The sequence below is a fragment of the Mirounga leonina genome, unplaced genomic scaffold (genome assembly GCF_011800145.1).
Source record: "Mirounga leonina isolate KUSES-001 unplaced genomic scaffold, KU_Mleo_1.0 Mir_418, whole genome shotgun sequence".
In the NCBI taxonomy this organism is placed as follows: Eukaryota; Metazoa; Chordata; class Mammalia; order Carnivora; family Phocidae; genus Mirounga; species Mirounga leonina.
This window is the reverse complement of record NW_023270739.1, coordinates 29971739-29982754: the sequence shown is the minus strand read 5'-3', so window position 1 is coordinate 29982754 and position 11016 is coordinate 29971739. Positions and strand designations below refer to the sequence as shown.

The 11016-nt window shown below is 32.8% G+C and overlaps 1 pseudogene; it reads right to left on the bottom strand.

Annotated features, from left to right (window-relative positions):
- Positions 1 to 10268: 10268 nt before the first annotated feature.
- On the bottom strand, positions 10269 to 10374 carry LOC117998934 (annotated as a pseudogene).
- Positions 10375 to 11016: the final 642 nt, after the last annotated feature.

Here is an 11016-nt window from a genome sequence, read left to right as displayed (position 1 = left end):
GACAATTATTGTGTATATTAGAGATGGGGTTTAGCAATATTTAAAATTTTTTTACAGAAAGCTATTTTGACATGAAACATCTACTCAATGGGGTATTATATAGTCTTAGATATCATGCTTAAAGAGAGTTTTTAATAAACATGCCATATTAATTAATAAAGGAAAACAATAGGATGCAAAATTGCACATCTATTAATTTATAGCTAATAGAGAGGTAGATATTCATAGATACATAATTTTATGTTCCATGTAATATCTAATTGGACCTGTTTAGTTTTATTTCAGAAATTTTTCATTTTCCCCAAATAATTATCAGTTTTTTTTCTGAGGGTTTCTCAGGATGTGGAATGCTTAGAACAGGCCCCTCACCTTTTTCCCCCCAAGCCTCCATGGTCGCTCTCATGCTGACACTTGCAAATGATGCTTATAAATCGTCTCCTACTGGACCCAGCTAAACAGCTGATGTTGAGCCATGGCTATCACCACTCTGGCCTTGAAGGGGACAACGATATTCACCTTTTACTCATTCTGTTCCAAGAAGACAGGACAGGATGTTCCTTTGAACTGAATGGCTTACATCTGCTTCTCATCATAAAGTCAGGCTGGTCTTCCCTTATCAGCAGGAATATTGCACATCTCCATACTGTAGAGACCAAAATAAGCTTTCATCTGCTACTAAAGAAGGAAGTATAATATATTATTTTTATTAATTTCAGATGAATGTTTATCACCTACTAATTAGTAAATACTATTTTAACTGAATGTGCTCAGCTAATTGTCTGCAAAGCACTTTGAGGGATTGAAAAATAAAAGTTAGGATCCTGTCTTTAGAGAATTGAATGGATGAGACTGACATATAATTATACCTAGACAAAAATGCAAACAATATATAATTAGGTGCTAAATTGCATGGTATAGAATATAACTGTAATAAAAGAAGAGGTTAGGCAGGATAATTTCTAAGGACCTTGACAGCCCTTACATGTTGGTCTCCTGCCACAGGATATAGATATTTCAAGGGACAGAAATGACTTAAGTAGTTTGAGCACTCCATGCTAATAGAAATATAATTTTCTAAATCTGTTTCAAAATGGAATTTCTTTCTGGACTCTTTTTCCATTAAAGTGATGTTTATGGAAATCCAGTTGATTATCCCCATCTTTTGATGTACAGTGTGCAGAATCCATGGTGATTTTGATCATGTGTTAATGCAATACCCATCATTTCACATAATACTGCCTACCATTTGTAAGGTGAGAATTACTATCCTTATTTCACAAATGTTGAAAGTAAATCCAGGGAGTTAAAGTAGTTTGCCTGATCACACCATTAGTGATGTACAAAATTGATATAAGTTCCTAAAGCACTCGGGAAATGTCAGAGAATAGAAGCTGGGTTGGGTGGGTGCAGGGAGTGTGAAAGTTTGTTTTCAAATAGAAAACAGTGTTTTGAAGAGTAGGATAAGTATACCAGGAATGAATCTGAGTCTGGAGAAGCAGGAAAAAAAAATGCTTCATATTGAATTTAAGAATGGAAAACCAACTATGAGGAGAAATTTGTTTGTGTTAAAGAAACACAGCACAATAGAGGATAAGTCTACTAAGAAACCATAGATGACAGCAGAGCTCATTCAATTTCTGGCCATATCTTTTCTCTCCATTCCAGTTTCTGACCACTTCTTTTCACAGATGCTCTGGTCAAAAAATGAGCATTTTTACATGTTATGCAAATTACAAACTCTTTTGATGCTGAGTCTTTTTACCTGTTCTTTTTTGTCTAATTATTATCCTAGTCATAACTATACATGGTGTATTCCTATCATAAAAGGGCTATGCCATGAAAAGGGAAAGTCAGATTAAAGGAAAGAATTATTGCAAATTAAGAATATGATTACAGAAAATTAAAAAAAAAGTCTAATGTTAATGCTTACACATATAACCACTACTGCATGCTATCTCAAAGAAAACAAAGGAACATTGTCCAGAAAAACCTGAATTTCTGGGTGAAAAGGAACTAGTGAATACTCAGTAGATTCTGAAATCTTATCCTGGGGAGAAAGAGAAGACTCTAAAAGCTTCAGAGAAAGAGGATTTTTAAAAAAGTGATATACTAGGTTGCATGAATGGGAAAGATAAGGTTTCTGATCTGCTAGAAATCAATGAAATGATGCCCTCAAAATTGTGAAAGAAAATGATTGGCAACCTAAAATTCTCTACCCAGTCTAGCTATCAATTTAGTAGGAGACTATAACAAAGACCTTTTCAAATGTGTTAATTATTTTCAGATAATATATGACTGTTATTAACATATGAAATAAGTCAAAGATTTTATTTTACCCATTAATTGATGTTAAAACCAGTTCAAAGGAGAATTTGAATATGTATTGAATAGAAATGCTAAAATTAACATACAGTTATGAAAAATTTTAGTAACTATAGCAATATGAAGTGATGTTTGAGATCATCCTTGCTCCAAGGCATAATCAATTGTATCTCCACTTGCTAGACGGATGCATCCGATTTGCATTACTACGGAGATGATCATTTGAATGACTATCAAGTTTGTACACCTTGGCTTATACCCCTATACAATTATAGAACAGTTTAATCAATGGGAAGATTATCAAAGGAACATACTCCTATAGATCAGAAATCCCTGAAGGGTTTGCTAGATAATGTCCAGAACTCCACTGAAATGACACTCGGTAATTTTTTTGTTAATTTGCAGATCTGTGACATTTTTTCTGATGTGAGAGAGTACTCTCATTTTTAAATTCTTAAGCAGTTAGGAAGCTATTGAAATAGGATATATAACAAAACAGGGAGTAACCCAAAAAGAATAATATGAAGTTTCTGGAACATAGGTGATCCATCCAAATTCGTTATTCCATTTCAACAGGAGAGCTCCAGGATAACAGCTAAGGATCAATCACAGTAGGTAATCATTCAGAAAGAACAATGTGAAAAATATTAAAATGCAATTATATATTATATATAAGATCATTTGAGATCATTATTCCCATGCTCTGACAGATCTTTTGGTGTATTTAGAAAAAAAATTCGCACTAGGTACATAGAAAATTAAACAAATGAAAAATGCAATTTAATTCCAGGGAAAACTATTTAGTCAGTATGTCAAAAACTATTTAGTCAAAACTATTTTATATGAAGATAAGATAAATACAATGCCTGGATGGATAACAAGTCACATTTATATATCATAATAAAATAAGCACTGTCTATTAATTTAGTGCATACTTATGATGCAACTACATCAGGTTAATTGATGGTGGGGGAAGGGGCTTGAAATAAGAGGGCTAAATCATCTCTAGCTATATAACAAGAAATGAATAGATGGTGTCTAAATTTGATAGATTAGAAAATAAAACTTTAAGAATATTATTTTCAAAAAATATTATTTTAAAATACCTGAAAAAGTGAATGAAATATTTGAAAAAAATTGTCTTTGGGAGAAGGTCTAGGTTGAATGAGAATTGAAGAGTGTGGTCTTATTTTTCATTAAAATTCTTAATTTTATTTTATTTCTCAATTGTACGCATTTCTATTGACAAAAATTTTTAAAAATAGTTTCCAGTAAAATGAATAAAAATGTAACTACATAGTGTGTGCATAGTAGAAGCAGGATTACTATATGTGGACAACGTTGGGAAATTATTCTTAGTTGAGGTAATATTTGGTTTGGTACCTACAATGAGATTCAGTGTTTTTTTGAAGGAAAAGAGAAGCAGTGGCTTTTTAGTAGAGAAAATATTATGTGATCTGATCTCTACCATTCAAACAAGTAATTTTATTGAGTTATGAATATAACTGAGTGTGAATATAATTTTGTATTCAATTATCTCTGACATTTACAGATTGCTTACATAAAAAGTAAATCTATATGCAATGAATGTATAAAGACTACATACATTTAATGCCTTCTATCCTTGCTTTATGTGTGTTAGGTTTGTCCATGTCTTTGCTTTTCTGATGTTCTAATATTTTAGCTTGCATTATTCAGGAGACAACAAAAAGAAGAATGAAGAATGAAGAATGAATTACATGTGGATTGACACAAAGGCCTCTCACATTCTTGTATGGAAAACAAGTCTTTAATATATGCAAGCATATATTTTCTTATAAGCAGATGTTGACATTACAAAATAACAAGTAATTGAGCACAGATGGTGTGCTTGGCATACTAAAAATGTTTAAAGGAGTGTTAGCACTTAACAGAAAGAGCAGATTTCCTTTTCATTTAGGATTCTTTTAGCATTAAATATTCCAGATTTCTTTCTCATTTATTACTTCTCTGCATAGGGAATGTTCTGAGCTAATATGAAAATAATAATATATGAAGCATTAATGATAGATATAAAAGTGATCTTCACTCCAAATCAACCTCAAAGGAACAATGCTACATAGCTTAAGTATAAATGATAGTTAACATTAGTATTACATATGAATTGCATTTATATCTTCTATATTTTTTGTCTCCAATTTTTTATTTTAGTGATGCGAATAACATTCATTTCTCTTAGTCATTGAGTAAATTAAGCCTAAGCTTGCTGCGGTGATAGCTTAATATTTCTGATAATTGCAGGGAATTAGACCAGTGGCAGAATAAAATAGTGTCTACTTTCTCCTATTCATATTTCTTGTTGAGAGTGTGTCTCACTACTTAACCAAAATACTAATAATGATAAATTAGGGAGAAAATGGTGAAAAAGGTAAACTCTTAGTTCTACCTAGGAGACAGATAATGGTTTCAAAGTAGCATTTTGTATAGAAAATAATGTCAGTTTTCATTTTTAAATATAACACCAAGACATCCTCACCTTCTTCACAGCACTGACTAAAAGTATCAAAAATTATACTTGAAAGGTTTTTATTTTGTCTTTACAAAAGAGGAGAAAGGGCAGACTATATTTCAAATTTCTGAGCTGTGCCCAATTTTTCTACGTTCAGTTGAGAAAGAACTTGAATTATTTTATCCCCCAAAGGCATGTCTTTCACACAAAGATTTTCCCATTGACTTCAAAGTAGGAGCCACAGGAGTGCATATTAACATTGAAATGGATGAAAAACAGATTCGAGTTTTGAATGAGCATAGCAAATTGAAAGGCAGCTAGTAGGAATAATTGGCAGATCAGTCAGGCTGACAGACTATTTGAATCTCTATTATATTAAAGGCAAATGAAGAGGATGAACATAATTTTGCTATGAATGTGGAAAATTTCCGACAGTGGAAATGTGCATTCATAATACAGGGCAAAGAAGGAAGCATTTAACTCCTTAGATGCAATAAAATGTTACTAGGACTTAATGAAACAAGCAGAATACTTTTCACATTTCATGCTAAATCTCAGGATACACAGGGACTTGGGTGCCCTAACAGTTCTTAATCATTCCCAGAGATATTTTTAATAATAAAGACCCTAAAAAATTTAGATAATTCTGGTACTCTCCTCCTGAGTATAAGTTACCTTTTAGAGAAGGATATGTCTCATATAAATCTCTTAAGAGGCAAGAGGGTAGCGTGAAAGATTTATTTTGAAGAGCTTTAATTAAAATTCTCTCGGGCGCCTGGGTGGCTCAGTTGGTTGAGCGACTGCCTTCAGCTCAGGTCGTGATCCCAGAGTCCTGGGATCGAGTTCCACATCGGGCTCCCTGCTCTGCGGGGCGCCTGCTTCTCCCTCTCCCACTCCCCCTGCTTGTGTTCCCTCTCTCGCTGTGTCTCTCTCTGTCAAATAAATAAATTAAATCTTTAAAAATAAGTAAATAAATAAATAAAAATAAAATAAAATTCTCTCTACACATTTCAAAATTTTCTTTTAACTTAGGGTAAAGGATTACCGATTAACTTGATTCACCAAATACTTACTGAACATGTTAAAAGAGTAACTTAGTTGCTGCAGAATAATCAATGGGAAAGTTCCACTCAATAAAGTTCGAAGCCATTATAATACTGGAGAACAGAATGTCTCATCAACAAAACAAAATTTTGAAAAATTCCAAAAAAATAGCTAATGGAATTAGATAAACTCTTAATTCAGCACACAGAAATCTGCAGTTGAAGACACCCAGGAGTAAGCAAGGGATTTCCCACAAGGGAGATTCAGATAAGCTCCAAGTTCAGTATCAACAAATACCAATCGCAGCAGCAATCATTATTAGTGTTCATTAAGGAACTGCATTCTAAACCCTTGTCCTTCTTTTCCTCATTGCCATGCAAACAGAAAAGCGATTTATGAGATAGAGATGATAGAGCAATGTGGCTCAATCTCCTGGCAGTAATTCTCAACCATGGTGGCGCATTAAGGTTGGATAGGGAGCCTTCACAAAGTACTGATTCTCAGGCTGGACTCCTCAGAAAGTCTGATTCAATTAGTCTCCATGGGACTTAGAGTCAGTATTTTTAATAAAACTTTCCAGATAGAAATATTTTATGGTTTGGTCACTGGTGAATGCCCAGCATCTATAACAGTTCCTAACACACAATAGGAACTCAGTAAATGTTTGCAGAGTGAATGCATGAAGATCAGATTGCCTTTGGGGAAAAATACTATTAACTCAATAATTGTATATGTTTGAAAGATAAGGTCATAGTTCTGAAGAAAAAAAAAAAAGTAACCCTAGAATTTTACACACATTAGAATTATCAATAAAATGTGAAGAAAAAGTAAACATGCTCTGAAATATGCATACACAATTTACTACCAAAGCAAACTATATAAAAATAAACTTAAGCTATATAAAAATAATAATATAACAAGCTATATAAAAATATGGCTTAAGGCCATACCAAGGGCAAATAAAAAAGAAATCCAAGAAATAGACCACAGGGTTTAAGAAGTAGCATTTGAGTAGAACACAGATGTAACAAATAAAATCTGAAATAATTAAGAGAACCCAGTTAGATTTTGCCACTTGGAAGATTCTCATTACTGGAGGAAATTTCATTAAGATCACATTTCCTTTATTTGATCTCTAGTCATACTATTGGTTTTATACTACATAGTTGTATAAATAAATTTTAAATGCTATTACATTTGAGCTTTTTAATCAGATCAAGCCACAAATCCTTAAGAGAATTACCAAAAAAAAAAAAAATGTAATTGTTAATAACTGTGGCATAGTAAGAAATATATTTGATTTTGTTCCCTGGTTCTTGGCATAGAGCTCCTTAAACTATTGGAATTTTCTTTTCTTATTTTTGTTAACCGTTGGAATTTTCTGAGTAATGGAATTATTTATTGTTAAATATTCTTATGTCCTATTATAATTTTATACATGTATCACTTCTATAATTTAAATGTTTAATTTGAAATAGCCTATGAACTGCAAAAGAAAACACCAATATCTATAATAAAAGATAATCCAGAAAAATTTCTAATTCTTAATATTTTATGAGTACGCTTTATAAAATGCACATACTTGAAAATAAAAGACATAGCTTCACAGCACCTGGGTGGCTCAGTCATTTAATCATCCAACTCTTGATTTCAGTTCAGGTCATGATCTCAGGGTCAGGGGATGGGCTCTGCGTTGGGGGCATGGAACCTGCTTAAGATATTCTCTCTCCCTGTCCCCACACTCTCTCTCTCTCTCCCTCTAAAAAAAAAAAAAAATAGCTTGGTGCATGTCTTTTTAAATTCCATTACATTATGTATGCAGCACATTTTATACCAATCATTTGTTACAGAGCTCTCTGTTTACTTATTGTTAAAGTAATACGTCCCTATTCAAATTCGCAGGTAGCTATTTTGATCTACTTTTTTTCAAATATGTTGGAGCAGATAAAATTTATTAGAACCTTTCAGATTCTAACTCATTCACACAATGGCTTCTTTGGATTATAGAATTATTTGTAGAATATTGTATAGTATAGATTCTTGAACTATTTCTCTTTTAGAATTTCTTTAAATTAAAATTTTTTCTATTTTATGAATGTCTTAAAATTATAGTTTTAAGAAAGTTTCATAGTGTGTAATTAAATTAATCAAGGACCATCAATGTGGGTACAGTGAGTTACTGAGTTAGAGGACTTTAAAACTACTTAAAACTTGATTACTTTTGATTTATAATGCATCTCTATCAAAGAGAGTAGCTAAAGCACTAACTGTCATAACTAAAATATGAAAAATGTAGGGAAATAAGTTTGGAAAGTACTTTGAAAAACACGTGTTCCCATTTATATCGGTACATCCATACTAGTACTTGTCTTTGTGAAAGTTGTGCTGTGTATGTGAGCTCTCATGGACAAATAGTGGGGTACCAGGAAATTCACTGCAATACAAATTTATGAGGATGGTCTCACTGGATTCAGAAGTTGCTCTTCAACAAAAAGATCTTTGTTTCTAAAACAGACTTTTTAAGACTATGAGACCAGTGTCTGGAAAAAAAAAAAGGAACTTAATTTATAAACAAGTTAAAACAGAACTAATTGTGCACATATGATACACTGTTTGATTATATCTCAGTGGTAATAGTTCTTTAATATGGGAAGTCTATGTGTTTGTCAAGTATGTTTTTTTAAGCTACAGTTTTCTTAGGTACATTGTAGAAGTCTTATAGATTCCCTCTGCAGCGTAATCAGTATCCATTTATCCTATAACTCGAGCTTGCTGCTAACCTCCTCAGTCCTACTCTTTAAATGCATTACTACACTCTGTTCTTTTTCTCTTTTGCACGATTTCATGTTGACCGAGCCCTCTAGGACCTGCTACTTTCATTACTGTAGCTCTCTCTTTTTTTTTTTTTCCCCTGCAAAAAGCTTTTGAGTTTTCTGTTCAGCCATATTTGTGCTACCATCATTTCCTAGGGTTACGTGATCATTTCAAATCTGCTCTTTAAATTTTGTTTCTGACTTCTGACTATATTCTTGGGAGGTTTTATTTACTTCCCCTAGGAAGCCCTGTATGTCAAGGGCTGCCCAATCAGCAGGTGGTCACAACATTACACTGCCATCCCAGAACACAATATAAACATTCTCTTGGTGATAATTCCTGGCTTCCTTCCTTTAAAGCACCCACTAACAAAACTACAAAACAGCAAACCTTTGACCCTCACTAGAGCGATAAAACCTTTGGACTCTCTTCGTCTAATGTATAGAGGCTTTAACTCACGTTAAAACCTCATAGCACAGGGTCTGATGTAGAGGAGATTCCTTGGAGGATCTAGAAAACCATTGTCTAATAAGTATTTGATTTATCAAAGGCCTTTTGTTCTGTCGTTTTAATTATGGAAAAAGGAGATTCATGAGTTGCTAAACAATCTTTGGGTGCTTTCTCAGTTCACTTTAATCGAAGCTTTAATACAGTGCTAGGTGCACCTGCCATATTACACTTAACGGTTTAGAAAAATAAATAAAAACAATAAAATTGAAAACAATTCTGAGGATCTTATCAATGATCAAATATGACCAAAATGATGTGACCTAATTACAATAGTTGTTATCCGTTGGGTTGTCAGGGAAGCCCACCACCACGTACACATCCGTGCGCGCACGAACACACACACACACGCGCGCCTGCAAACTTGTCCTTTTGAGTTGTAGCTCTTATGTGACTCAGTTTGGAGAGTATAGCCATAGCAAATTCAAGAGAAACAAATTCAGCCAGAGTTCTAAATTATGCCTATGGTCAAATCAATAAAGTAACTTTTAAACTCAGCTGCTTGACTTTCACTAGTGTAGTGTGGGTTTTTAATACCACATTTGAAAAAATAGACAAAGCCCAGGAGGTGGAGGAAAAAAGTATATTATTTTAAGATTCTTATATTGTGTGTAAAGTGGAAGCTCTTAAAAAGTTAAATATGCATCTAACCACACACAGATGAAAGCATGTCTGTATAAAACTTATACACAAACCCTTATAGCAGCTTTATCTGTAAAAGTCAAAACCGGAAAAGCACCAAATGTCCTTCAGCAAGTGAAGCAGTCGGTACACTGTGCTATCTTCATACAATGAACTACAGAGCAAAATAAAATTAAACTATGGATACGACCAAAAAATATTGTTGTGTACTAAAATATTTATGCTAATTGAAAGAAACCAGACCAAAAAGAGTACATATCGTAAGGTTTCATTTTTATTTCATTTGTATAAAATTCTAGACAATGTAAATTAATGAATAGGGACGGAAAGTAGATCAGTTGGTTACCTGATGACGGGGTGAGGAGATGCTGGGGCAGAGGCAGGATGGAGGGATTACAATGGAACACAAGTTTGGCAGAGGTATGAATATGAGCATCATCTTGACTGCGCTGATGGTTTCAGGGGTATATACATGTGTCAAAACTTATCAAATGTATACTTTAAACTGATAAGAACAGATACTACACTTGATCTTAGCCAAAAGGCTGAGAAGCGATCAAATGTATACTTTAAGTATATGCCATTTACTACATGTAAATTATTCCTCAATAAAGATACTAATTTTTTTTAAAGTATGTTATCTCCCTCAGAAATGAAAATCAATTTTTAAAAAAAGTAGCTAGAGGCTCTATAACAATTCTAACAGAAAGGGCACATTGTATGTCATCTGTATAAAATTTATATACATATATACGAATATTATATATCACATATTAATATAATATAATAATACAATATATATGTGTATTTATATACATACATATATACATGTCAGTATATAACTATATATTTCATAAATACATATACCTCTATATCCCTATCTATACATATCAAGCTACCTTGTGAAATTATCTAATAATTTTAGCCTTAGCACAGGACTGAAACTATATATTTGAAAATCATTTCCTTAGCATACTGAAAGTCTGAGTTCACAAAAATTAAGATTTTAGAAAAAAGAGTAAGATTGGCATAACAACTTTGAATAATATAAAACTTCAGATAGTGAGAGGAACATAGAGGGACAAAACGAGAATTAGAAAGAAAATAGGAATATATATCATACATTTAAGAGAATTAAGATTTCCCAGAAGAGATTACTCATTTAAAAACGGGATGCAAGACTCTGAACATAATCATGG